We start from the raw sequence: 13,452 nt of genomic DNA, 5'->3' as shown, positions 1-13,452 counted from the left end.
CCTTTTAACTTTTGTTTAACGTTGGCACACGCCTTGCTCACTCCCAGACCCGTCGAGGGATCTCTGCTGAGGCCCAGGGAGGTACTGGGCAGCCAGGATAAAGGGGGCAGGGATTGGCCAGCCTGCCTGCCCCCTCCTTCCCTCCTTCATCCCCCACCTGGCCCCATCCCACCCCTGCCTCCTCCAGACTGCCGGCCACCTGCCCCTCCCAAGGAAACAGAGACTCACTGACCCACTATCTTGTTGGGCCTGCTCAGAACCATCTGACATTTGGGGAGAGATGAGTGAGGTAGATAATCTGCTCTCCTGAACATTGAGAGGAGTTGAGATAAAGGCAGGTGAGAAGAGGAGCGTGTTGTCTGCGCGAGCGCGCGCTCTCTCTCTCTCTCTCTCTTTTTCCCTCCCCACCCCTGTCACCTCCTTGCTGGTTCTTCTCCTTCCCCATTCCCATCATTCCCTGAGGACAGGAGCCACTCTCCTCTCACTCACCTCCTTTTGCCCTGTTTATCAGAGGTTCTCTGCAATTAATTTATTAGGCCTATTTAAGATACATATTTACATAGTTCTTAACTGTTTTTCTCTCTGATAATTCCCTCTCATTTTTAGAATCCCCAGGCCTCTCTCTGGGCCAAGAAAGTGGCAGGGGGAGCCTGAATTTTACGAGGGAAGAGGGCAGAGCCCTTCCTCCAGATCTCCCTAGTCCTTCCCCGACTTCCCGCCGGCCATGGCTCCCCAGATGCAGAGGTTGAAGGCTGGAAGCCAGGGCAGCCAGTGAGGTCAGGAAGTGTGTTGACTTAACATCTCCTTCCTCCACCGACACAAACCCTTCTCCACTTCCAGGTCTGGTTGCTGAAAGACTTGAGGGTAAGGAATAAAGGAAAGGGGATGTTTCTTAGTTTCTTTCCCCACCCCCATCCCCTTTTCTTTCACCATTACTCTACACTCACTCCTCATTCTGTCATGACCTCACTTAGGTAGAACACTATATCATAAGCCAGAGATTCGTCCCAGCCCCAGAGTCATACAGCCCCTCCGATCCCTGTTGGTACTGATGGGTTGTGCTGGGGCCAAGGTGGAGGGAAGGGATTTGGGGGTTTAGGCTTTGGGGAAGCCAGGTTCTCTATTCCAACCCCCTGTCCCCCTCAACCCTCCCCAGTGGGTCATTCTCAAACTTTTCACACCAAAATGTTATTTATAGATACATTTTATGAATAACTTTTGTTATGAATATGGCTGGTAACCATTGTGTATGTTATTAAAGATACAAAATGCTGTGGGAGGGAAAAAAGGAAAAGAAGCAAGACTCCTACCAGATGGAAACTGCTGACCACAAGCATGTAGGGAGACCCCAGACCTGTTGGGATCAGAAGGCTGATGATGTTGACTCCTGAAACATCGACCTGTTACCTCACCACGCACCAATTGGAGAACTGTGAATGAGCTGATCATGCACTCTGAGACCCACCATCTCTTTTTCCCATTTTTGCCTTTAAAAACCTTAAGCCCTGGCCAGCCAGCAAGATGAATCTGAGACAAACTTAAGTCTCCCATCTCCTCAGTTGGCGCCCTCTTGATCAATAAACATTTTTCTGTTCTAATTGCTGACGTTCTGGTTTATTTGGTCTCACTGTGCATTGAACACATGAACTTGGGTTCAGAAACACTAATTGCAGTAATCCTTTTGAATAAAGTCTCTCCTCACCTAAACGTGGGTGTGTTTTTTGTTTGACAATAGAAATCTTATATGCTATGTACAAAATGCCCTCCATTTTAAAGGGTCCAGCTGATGAGGCAGCAGTTATATTTTCCATAATCTAAAATAGAGAATTTTTTGTCTTGGAGACAGTCAGACACAAATAAGTAAAAGAGAACAGCTCTGCTGTAAATAACAAACCTGGAAATCTTCACTTCTTACTCTGACTCTGTTGGTAACCACTGTTCTGGCAATTCCCTTTAGCCTTAAGAGTCCCATTTCCTCCATTGCTAGGGTTATGTGACTTGGTGAGCTCCAACGCCTCCTACAGTTCTTCTGCTTGGAGATTGCTAGTGGGATTGAATGAGGAGAAACTGAACCTATTTCAGGAGACTGGAGACCCTCAGAATGAGGGCGAGAGTTTGTCTGTGAACTTCTGACTGACTTCAGGCTGGTGTTGATGCCTCATGTAGGGGGCAGAGAGTGAGGGGTGCATGCCCACCTGGGAAGAAGATGGCTGACCATGGTCTGGCACCAGCCTCTGTTCTGTGCTGAGCTCCGCTGCACTCAGGAGGAGGACTTCAGCTTGATCAGGCAGGATATGAAATAATCCATTGATTCCACTCATCATGATTAAATATTTGGTAAGCACTTGTTTCTCCATATGTCCTCTCCATGGGCTGTGGATCTAGAAAGCAAGCACTATTATGACTTAACTTTGCATCTCCTGCACATGGTGAAATGCCCAGTCCATAGCTAGCACTGAATGTTTTTGTTGACTGAATTGATGAATAGATTAAATTACCTTCTACTTCTCCTTCCTCTCTCCTAGGGAAAAGGCAGCAAGGTGGCAGCCTGGCTGTCATGTGGACTTATGAGAAGACAAGACCACCTGGACTGTTGGGCCCAGGGCCATTTGGAAGCTCTTCATCTTCCTACACAATGGTGAAGGTCAGGAAGACTCCTGGGTAGTATGCATTGGGAAATTAGGCATGGGGACTGGAATATGGAGAAGACACCTGAAGCTCCTTATCCTTTTTCCTGTCCCCTGAGGCCCAGGAACACTCTCAGCTGGCCCTGCTGGAAATGGACATGGGTCATGCCCAAGCACAGCACTGAGCACAGAGTTCAGTAAATTCCACTCTTAATGACATTTTGTTCTGAAAGAACTGAAAGAAGTGTGTAGTGCAACAACCTGGGTGGTGTGAGTCACATTAATAAAAGTAGACATAAATAGAAATGCTATCTATGAACAAAATGGTCCTCAAAATAGCAATTCATCATCTCATTACTCAGTCACAAAAGATAATGAGAATATAATTAAACATATACCTTACATATTAACATGCTAAGAAAAACCACCTGAAATGCAAATCTCTCCTATACCTTCACTCTCCTGAATCATATCCTCTGCAGGCAGTGATTTCTGGGCACTCACCAACTGTCTGGGAGAGATGGCTCCCTTAGTTGAGCTCTTCATCACTGCTGGATTGATACAAGAAAATTCAGGTTTTATGCATGAGGAAGTCTCCAACTGAAAGATGTGAGATTCACGTACTTAGAAATCATTAATGTTATTATTAGTAAGTATAATGATCAATATGCAGTCATATCATCCCTGCTTCTCTGAGGAACAATGTAAACCTCGAGATAATATGTTTGCACTGCTCATCTCCCACATAGGTAGGATGAATGTGTATCAGGGGATCATACTTCAGAGTGTCGGAGTTGAATGAATCATGAGAGAATTTTCTTTTAGTCGTTTCCATAAATGACAGCACAGGCTAGCAAGTTTCTTTAAGGAATTACCTTTCTATATCAATTGCTGGGACTTTTTACCTCTCATCATTTATGGAAAAGGCATTTAAAACTGAAGAGAGCACAAGTGGTTTAAGTTGACAGGGAAAGCTGAAAGGTGCTTCATGTACCGGAAAACCCTAGGGACCTTGTTCTACTCCAGTTCTGTCATGGATTCAACAACAGACATTCCATTTAGTCACTGCATTTCAGTGTCCAACCCATAGAACAGCACCTCTGAATAAGATGCTTCTTAACTGTTCCTCCAGATCCTAAATATTATAGTTACAATGTTTAACCTTGGCAACTTCATATTTTAAAATAAACATTTGTATAGACACATAGGCAAATATGTCATAAATCATAAATACAGAGCCTGATGAATTTTTACAAAAATCTCACTACCCAGAAGTCCAATCTCTTCCATGCCCTCTGGAAGCCACTGACTTCTAACACCATAGAGAGTTTTGTTTGCTTTTGAACTTTTCTTAAGTGGAAACACATCATGTGATTTTTGTGTGTCTGCCTGTCTTATTTCTCCCAACATTATACTATGTGACCCAACCATGGTGTTGCAAGTAGTAGAATTTTCTCACTTTGTTCCTGCGAGTATCATTGTGTGACGGTGCCACAGTTCATGTACCCATTCTACTGCTGATGGACATTTGGACTGAAAAGTAATTTCCTAATAATGATTATTATTAATAACTATGCTAGGAAAATTCTTGTACGTAGTTCCTGGTTTTGTTTTTGGTGTACATAAATACATATTTCTGACTGATATACACCTAGGGATGAATTCACCTAGGGATGAGTTCTTAGTCCTAATGTTCAACATTAGTAGATAATTTCCCAAAGTGATTATGTTCCTTTACACTCCCACAAGCAGAACATTAGATTCTACCTTCTCCCCGTCCTCTTCAGTACATGGTATTTTTAGGGTTTTTTTATTAGACATTCTGGTGAGTGTGTATTGGTACTTCTCTGTGGTTTTAATTTGCATTTTTCTGACGATGTTGAGCACATCCTTCTTTTGTTCTTTTTCCTATTATGTTGTCCACGTTTTTGTAGAAGTTGCTTATGTATTCTGGATCCAAGTTCTCTGTTGGATACATGGAGAGACCATTTGGTCCTCTCTGTGACTGCTTTGTTACTTTTTAAAATGACATATTTGAATGTAGCCCATGTTCCTATTTTAAGGCAGTCCACTATATGAATCTTTTCCCTATAGCTAGTGCCTTCTGTGCCTTAAACAAGTAATGTTTGCCAATGCCCAAAACATATTTTCCCATAATATTTTCTAGAAATTTTGTTGTATTTTTCATATTTAGCTAGTTTAGGATAGATCTTCTATGATGGTATGGGTAGGAGTAAGAGACATGTTTTTCTGCCTGAGTATTCAGCTGACAAAGCACTTTTTATTGAAAAACTGTCTTTGTTTGTGGTCTATTCAGTGCCATTGATATACTTTGTTATCTTTGAACTAACACTCTCTGTTGTAAATCACTGTAGATTTAAAATGAGTGTAGATGTGATGAAGTATGTCTTCCGACTTTGTTCTTTCTCAAGATTGTCTTGACAATTTGCCTTCTCCATTTTCATATAAATTTTATACATTGTTCATCAGTTTCCCTCAAAAATACCTGCTGTGATTTTATTTGTATTTGTATTGAATCTACAAATAAATTTGGGAAGAATCAAAATCATGATAAAATTTACCTTTTCTGGGCTTCCCTGGTGGCGCAGTGGTTGAGAGTCCGCCTGCCAATGCAGGGGGCGCGGGTTTAAAAAAAAAAAAAAAAAAAAAAAAAAAAATTTACCTTTTCTATTTAAATATTGCTGATATAAAACGAAGTAACTGATTTATGAATATTGTCCCTCTACCCACCAACCTTGCGATAAAGTCAGCTCATACCAATGAAGCATCTGAATGAACTATTGTATTTTCTACATAATAACTATGCCATTAAGAAAAAAACCCAGCACTTTACATTTCTTACTTTCCAATCCTTATTTTTTTGTTGTTCTTTTAATGCAAAGATTTCTCTTCCCTTTCATTTTTTTTAACATCTTTATTGGAGTATAATTGCTTTATAATGGTGTGTTAGTTTCTGCTTTATAACAAAGTGAATCCGTTATACATATACATATCTTCCCATATCTCTTCCTTCCTGTGCCTCCCTCCCTTCCACCCTCCCTATCCCACCCCTCTAGGTGGTCACAAAGCACCGAGCTGATCTCCCTGTGCTATGCGGCTGCTTCCCACTAGCTATCTATTTTACTTTTGCTGGTGTATATATGTCCAGGCCACTCTCTCACTTTTTCACAGCTTACTCTTGCCCCTCCCCATATCCTCAAGTCCATTCTCTAGTAGGTCTGTGTACTTCATTCCAGCCTTGCCCCTAGGTTCTTCATGACCATTTTTTCCCTTTATCTCTTAGATTCCATATATATGTGTTAGCATACGGTATTTCTTTTTCTCTTTATGACATACTTCACTCTGTATGACAGACTCTAGGTCCATCCACCTCACTACAAATAACTCAATTTCGTTTTTCTTATGGCTGAGTAATATTCCATTATATATATTTGCCACATCTTCTTTATCCACTCATCTGTTGATGGACACTTAGGTTGATTCCATGTCCTGGCTATTGTAAATAGAGCTGCAATGAACATTTTGGTGCATGATTCTTTTGGAATTCTGGTGTTCTCAGTGTATATGCCCAGTAGTGGGTTTGCTGGGTCATATGGTAGTTCTATTTGTAGTTTTTTAAGGAACCTCCATACTGTTCTCCAGGTGGCTGTATCAATTTACATTCCCACCAACAGTGCAAGAGTGTTCCCTTTTCTCCACACCCTCTCCAGCATTTGTTGTTTGTAGATTTTTTGATGATGGCCATTCTGACCAGTGTGAGATGATACCTCATTGTAGTTTTGATTTGCATTTCTGTAATGATAAATGATGTTGAGCATTCTTTCATGTGTTTCTTGGCAATCTATATATCTTCTATGGAGAAATGTCTATTTAAGCCTTATGCCCATTTTTGGATTGGGTTGTTTGTTTTTTTGATATTGAGCTGCATGAGCTGCTTGTAAATTTTGGAGATGAATCCTTTGTCAGTTGCTTCATTTGAAAATATTTTCTCCCATTCTGAGGGTTGTTTTTTGGTCTTGTTTATGGTTTCCTTTGCTGTGCAAAAGCTTTGAAGTTTCATTAGGTCCCATTTGTTTATTTTTGTTTTTATTTCCATTTCTCTAGGAGGTGGGTCAAAAAGGATCTTGCTGTGATTTATGTCATAAAGTGTTCTGTCTATGTTTTCCTCTAGTGTTTGATAGTGTCTGGCCTTACATTTATGTCTTTAATTCATTTTGAGTTTATTTTTGTGTATGGTGTTAGGGAGTGCTCTAATTTCATACTGTCCAGTTTTCCCAGCACCACCTATTGGAGGCTGTCTTTTCTCCACTGTATACTCTTGCCTCCTTTATCAAAGATAAGGTGACCATATGTGTGTGGGTTTATCTCTGGGCTTTCTATCCTGTTCCACTGATCTACCTTTCTGTTTTTGTGCCAGTACCATACTGTCTTGATTACTGTGGCTTTGTAGTATAGTCTGAAATCAGGGACCCTGATTCCTACAGCTCCATTTTTCATTCCTCAAGATTGCTTTGGCTATTCACAGTCTTTTGTGTTTCCATACAAATTGTGACATTTTTTGTTCTAGTTCTGTGAAAAATGCCAGTGGTAGTTTGATAGGGATTGCATTGAATCTGTAGATTGCTTTGGGTTGTATAGTCATTTTCACTGTGTTGATTCTTCCAGTCCAGCAACATTGTATATCTCTCCATCTGTCAGATTTTTCATCATCAGTATATAGGAATGCCAGAGATTTCTGTGCATTAATTTTGTATCCTGATACTTTACCCAATTAATTGATTAGTTCTAGTAGTTTCCTGGTAGCATCGTTAGGATTCTGTATGCATAGTATCATGTCATCTGCAAACAGTGAGAGCTTTACTTCTTCTTTTCCACTTTTGATTACTTTTATTTCTTTTTCTTCTCTGATTGCTGTGGCTAAAACTTCCATATCTATGTTGAATAATAGTGGTGACAGTGGGCAACCTTGTCTTGTTCCTGATCTTAGTGGAAATGGTTTCAGTTTTTCACCATTGAGGACGATGTTGGCTGTGAGTTTGTCATATATGGCCTTTATTATGTTGAGGAAAGTTCCCCCTATGCATACATTCTGCAGGGCTTTTATCATAAATGGGTTTTGAATTTTGTCAAAAGTTTTTCTGCATAGATTGAGATGATCATATGGTTTTTATTCTTCAATTTGTTAATATGGTGTATCACATTGATTGATTTGTGTATATTGAAGAATCCTTGTATTCCTGGAATAAACCACACTTGATCATGGTGTATGATCCTTTAAATGTGCTGTTGGATTCTGTTTGGTAATATTTTGTTGAGGATTTTTGCACCTATGTTCATCACTGATATTGGCCTGTAGTTTTCTTTCTTTGTGACATATTTGTTTTTAGTTTCTGGGTGATGGTGGACCCATAGAATGAGTTTCGGAGTGTTCCTCCCTCTGACGTATTTTGGAAGAGTTTGAGAAGGATAGGTGTTAGCTCTTCTCTAAATGTTTGATAGAATTCGCCTGTGAAGCCATCTGGTCCTGGGCTTTTGTTTGCTGGAAAATTTTTAATCACAGTTTCAATTTCATTGCTTGTGATTGGTCTCTTCATATTTTCTATTTCTTCCTGATTCAGTCTCAGCAGGTTGTGCATTTCTAAGAATTTGTCTTATTCTTCCAGGTTGTCCATTTGATTGGCATAGAGTTGCTTGTAGTAATCTCTCATGATCCATTGTATTTCTGCAGTGTCACTTGTTAATTCTCCTTTTTCATTTCTAATTCTATTGATTTGAGTCTTCTCCCTTTTTTTTCTTGATGAGTCTGGCTAATGGTTTATCAATTTTGTTTACCTTCTCAAAGAAGCAGCTTTTAGTTTTGTTGATCTTTGCTATCATTTCCTTCATTTCTTTTTCATTTACTTCTGATCTGATCTTTATGATTTCTTTCCTTCTGCTAACTTTGGGGTTTTTTTTGTTCTTCTTTCTCTAATTGCTTTAGGTGCAAGGTTAAGTTGTTTATTTGAGATGTTTCCTGTTTCCTAAGTAGGCTTGCATTAATATAAACTTCCCTCTTAGAACTGCTTTTGCTGCATCCCATAGGTTTTGAGTCATTGTGTCTCCATTGTCAGTTGTTTCTAGGAATTTTTTGAGTTCCTCTTTGATTTCTTCAGTGATCACTTCATTATTAAGTAGTGTATTGCTTAGCCTCCATGTGTTTGTATTTTTTACAGATCTTTTCATGTAATTGATATCTACTCTCATAGTGTTGTGGTCAGAAAAGATACTTGATACAGTTTAAATTTTCTTAAATTTACCAGGGCTTGATTTGTGACCCAAGATATGATCTATCCTGGGGAATGCTCCATGAGCACTTGAGAAGAATATGTATTCTGTTGTTTTTGGATGGAATATTCTGTAAGTATCAATTAAGTCCATCTTGTTTAATGTATCATTTAAAGCTTGTGTTTCCTTATTTATTTTCATTTTGGATGATCTGTCCATTGGTGAGAGTGGGGTGTTAAAGTCTCCTACTCTGATTGTGTTACTGTCGATTTCCCCTTTGACGGATGTTAGTATTTGCCTTATGTATTGAGGTGCTCCTATGTTGGGTACATAAATACTTACAATTGTTATATCTTCTTCTCAGATCGATCCCGTGATCATTATGTAGTGTCCTTCTTTGTCTCTTCTAATAGTCTTTATTTTAAAGTCTATTTTTTCTGAAATGAGAATTGCTACTCCAGCTTTCTTTTGGTTTCTATTTGCATGGAATATCTTTTTCCATCCCCTCACTTTCAGTCTGTATTCAGTCTTAAATTACATTTAAGGTAATTATTGATATGTATGTTCCTATTCCCGGTTTCTTAGTTGTTTTGGATTTGTTATTGTAGGTCTTTTCCTTCTCTTCTGTTTCCTGCTCAGAGAAGTTCCTTCATCATTTGTTGTAAAGCTGGTTTGGTGGTGCTGAACTCTCTCATCTTTTGCTTGACTGTAAAGTTTTTAATTTCTCCATCAAATCTGAATGAGAGAAGAGAGAGGGGGAAGACAGTGGAAGCGTAAGATGAGGAGATCACCTTCCTCCCCACAGATACATCAGAAATACATCTACACGTGGAATAACTCCTACAGAACACCTACTAAATGCTGGCAGAAGACATCAGACCTCCCAAACGGCAAGAAACTCCCAAAGTACCTGGGTAAGGCAAAAGGAAAAACAGAGACACAAGAATAGGGACGGGAACTGCACCAGTGGGAAGGAGCTGTGAAGGAGGAAAGGTTTCCACACACTAGGAAACCCCTTTGCAGGTGGAGACTGCGGGTGGTGGAGGGGTAAACTTCAAGCCGTGGAGGAGAGCACAGCAACAGGGGTGCAGAGGGCAAAGCAGAGAGATTCCCGCACAGAGGATCGGTGCCGACTGGCACTCACCAGCCCGAGAGGCTTGTCTGCTCGCGCAACGGGACGGGCGTAGGCTGAGAGCTGAGGCTTGGGCTTTGGTTGGAGCACAGGCTGTGTTCACGCAGCTGTTGGCTGCGTGAACACAGCCTGCAAGGGTTTAGTGCACCACGGCTAGCCAGGAGGGAGTCCATGGAAAAGTCTGGACCTGCCGAAGAAGCAAGAGACTTTTTCTTCCCTCTTTGTTTCCTGGTGGAGGGGATTAAGAGCGCTGCTTAAAGGACCTCCAGAGACGGGCGTGAGCCACGGCTAACAGAGCGGACCCCAGAGACGGGCATGAGATGCTAAGGCTGCTGCTGATGCCACCAAGAAGCATGTGTGTGAGCACAGGTCACTATCCACACCTCCTTTCTGGGGAACCTGTCCAGCAACTTCCCTGGGAGAACACACGGCACGCATCAGGCTGCTGCAAAGTCACACCAGCCTCTGCCACTGCAGGCTCGCCCCACACACCGTACCCTGCCTTCCCCCCGGCCTGAGTGAGCCAGAGCCCCCGAGTTAGCCACTCCTTTAACCCCATCCTGTCTGAGCAAGGAACACACGCCCTCAGGGGACCTACACGCAGAGGTGGGGCCAAATCCAAAGCTGAGCCCTGGGAGCTGTACGAAAAAAGAAGAGAAAGGGAAATCTCTCCCAGCAGCATCAGGAGCAGAGGATTAAATCTCCACAATCAACTTGATGTACCTGCATCTGTGGAATACCTGAATAGACAACGAATCATCCCAAATTGAGGAGGTGGACTTTGAGAGCAAGATTTATGAATTTTTCCCCCTTTTCCTCTTTTTGTGAGTGTGTATGTATATGCTTCTGTGAGAGATTTTGTCTGTATAACTTTGCTTTCACAATTTGTCCTAGGGTTCTATCCGTCCATTTTTTGGGGTTTTTTTTACTTGAAAATAATTGTTTTTCTTAATACTTATTTTTTATTTTAATAACTTTTTTTAATCTTTATTTTCTTTTCTTTTATCCTCTTTCTTTCTTTCTACATTTTCTCCATTTTATTCTGAGCTGTGTGGATGAAAGTTTCTTGGTGCTTCAGCCAAGAGTCAATGCTGTGCCTCTGAGGTGGGAGAGCCAACTTCAGTGCACTGGTCCACAAGAGACCTCCCAGCTCCATGTAATATCAAATGACGAAAATCTCCCAGAGATCTCCATCTCAACACCAACACCCAACTTGACTCAATGACCAGAAAGCTACAGTGCTGGATACCCTGTGCCAAACAACTAGCAAGACAGGAACACAACCCCACCCATTAGCAGAGAGGCTGCCTAAAATCATAATAACTCCACAAACACCCCCAAACACACTACCAGATGTGAACCTTCCCACCAGAAAGACAAGATCCAGCCTCATCCACCAGAAAGCAGGAACTAGTCCCATGCAACAGGAAGCCTACACAACCCACTGAACCAACATTAGCCACTGGGGACAGACACCAAAAACAATGGGAACTACGAACTTGCAGCCTGCAAAAAGGAGCCCCAAACACAGTAAGATAAGCAAAATGGGAAGACAGAAAAACAGACAGCAGATGAAGGAGCAAGATAAAAACCCACCAGACCTAACAAATGAAGAGGAAATAGGCAGTCTTCCCAAAAAAGAATTCAGAATAATGATAGTAAAGATGATCCAAAATTTTGGAAATAGAGAAAATGCAAGAAACATTTAACAAAGACCTATAAGAACTGAAGATGAAATAAGCAATGATGAACAACACAATAAATGAAATGAAAAATACTCTAGATGGGATCAATAGCAGAATAACTGAGGCAGAGGAACGGACAAGTGACCTGGAAGATAAAATACTGGAAATGACTACTGCAGAGCAGAATATACAAATACCATATGCTAACACATATATATGGAATTTAAGAAAAAAAAAAAAAGGTCATGAAGGACCTAGGGGCAAGACTGGAATAAAGTACACAGACCTACTAGAGAACGGACTTGAGGATATGGGGAGGGGCAAGAGTAAGATGTTAAAAAGTGAGAGAGTGGCCTGGACACATATACACCCGCAAAAGTAAAATAGATAGCTAGTGGGAAGCAGCCCCATAGCACAGGGAGATCAGCTCGGTGCTTTGTGCCCACCTAAAGGGGTGGGATAGGGAGGGTGGGAGGGAGGGAGATGCAAGAGGGAAGAGATATGGGAAGATATGTATATGTATAACGGATTCACTTTGTTATAAAGCAGAAACTAACACACCATTGTAAAGCAATTATATTCCAATAAAGATGTAAAAAAAAATCGTGTCAAAACATTTAAAAACTCTCTTACTTACTCACCATTTAAAATGTAGAGAACATAAAAAGAGTCAAACTATGATATATTTAGTAGACTTTCATGGAAAGCATCGACATGAAAGCATCTGATTCATTTTGTTGAATCCTAAGAACAGCAGTTTTCAACAGTGCTTGGTTCCTTGGCGTGGTATCTTTTCTACATCTGGATAAGCAGTCCTATTTTTTGTTTGTTATTCCCCTTACTGAAGATCAGCCTCCAACATGATAACCCTTTGTGCTCTCTGGGTCCCGAACTATCTCTAGAAGTGCTTTTCTGAATTGGAACGTTTTCACCAATGTCAGTGCCTGCAGACATCTTCAGCCTGTCCTCCTCCCCCTCCTCCTCCCCCTCTCCCTCCACCTTTTTCTCCTTTGTATTCTTCGGCTCTACTTGCGCTGGTCTCTCACACGGTGGCAGTGTTGTCCTAGGCATGCTCAGGTGTCTCTTAACCCCATGCAAGTTGACTTCCAGCGTCATCATTTTGGGTTTCTTAGCCGCACTTTCGTCGTTCTCGGGAAATTCTTTCTTTTTATTTTCCATGGATGGGGGATACCGGGGAGGGGGGCAACACAATGACACACTGCATGTGACCTGGAATACAGACTCATACACACCAGGCAATCACCGACAGACTCTGAAAGAGGATCAGTCACTGGACACGGGGCACGCACGTTTGTTATTTGTAGAGTCATTGCAGACTGAACAGGCAGCAGCGAACTTTGGACTTCATGCAATTATCGTTCATCAATTGTGGAAATTGACGTTTGAAAGAAGTAGTTAGGCTCTTGGTGCGATTTCATATAGTCATTGAAATGTGTGCACACTGGAACCATGGAAAGTGATCTCTCTCTCTCTCTCTCTCTCCCCCCCCTCATTTCTACCAAAGATCCCCAAATGAAGGCTCGTTTGTTTCCAAACCAAGTTTCCTTTCATTAAATTTGGTGGGAGCTTTCCCTAAGGATTGCATGGGAAGGTGTTTTCCTCATTCGTTTGAGTAATTTTCCCTAATTAGAACTAGAAAATTAGAATTCTGCTGAATGATGAACATGCACCTCACTTAAGTTTCTTCTAAGAAATCCATGCA

Source organism: Neophocaena asiaeorientalis, unplaced genomic scaffold (assembly GCF_003031525.2).
Source record: "Neophocaena asiaeorientalis asiaeorientalis breed wild unplaced genomic scaffold, Neophocaena_asiaeorientalis_V1.1 scaffold236, whole genome shotgun sequence".
Classification (NCBI taxonomy): Eukaryota; Metazoa; Chordata; class Mammalia; order Artiodactyla; family Phocoenidae; genus Neophocaena; species Neophocaena asiaeorientalis.
Note: the sequence above shows the minus strand (reverse complement) of the source record.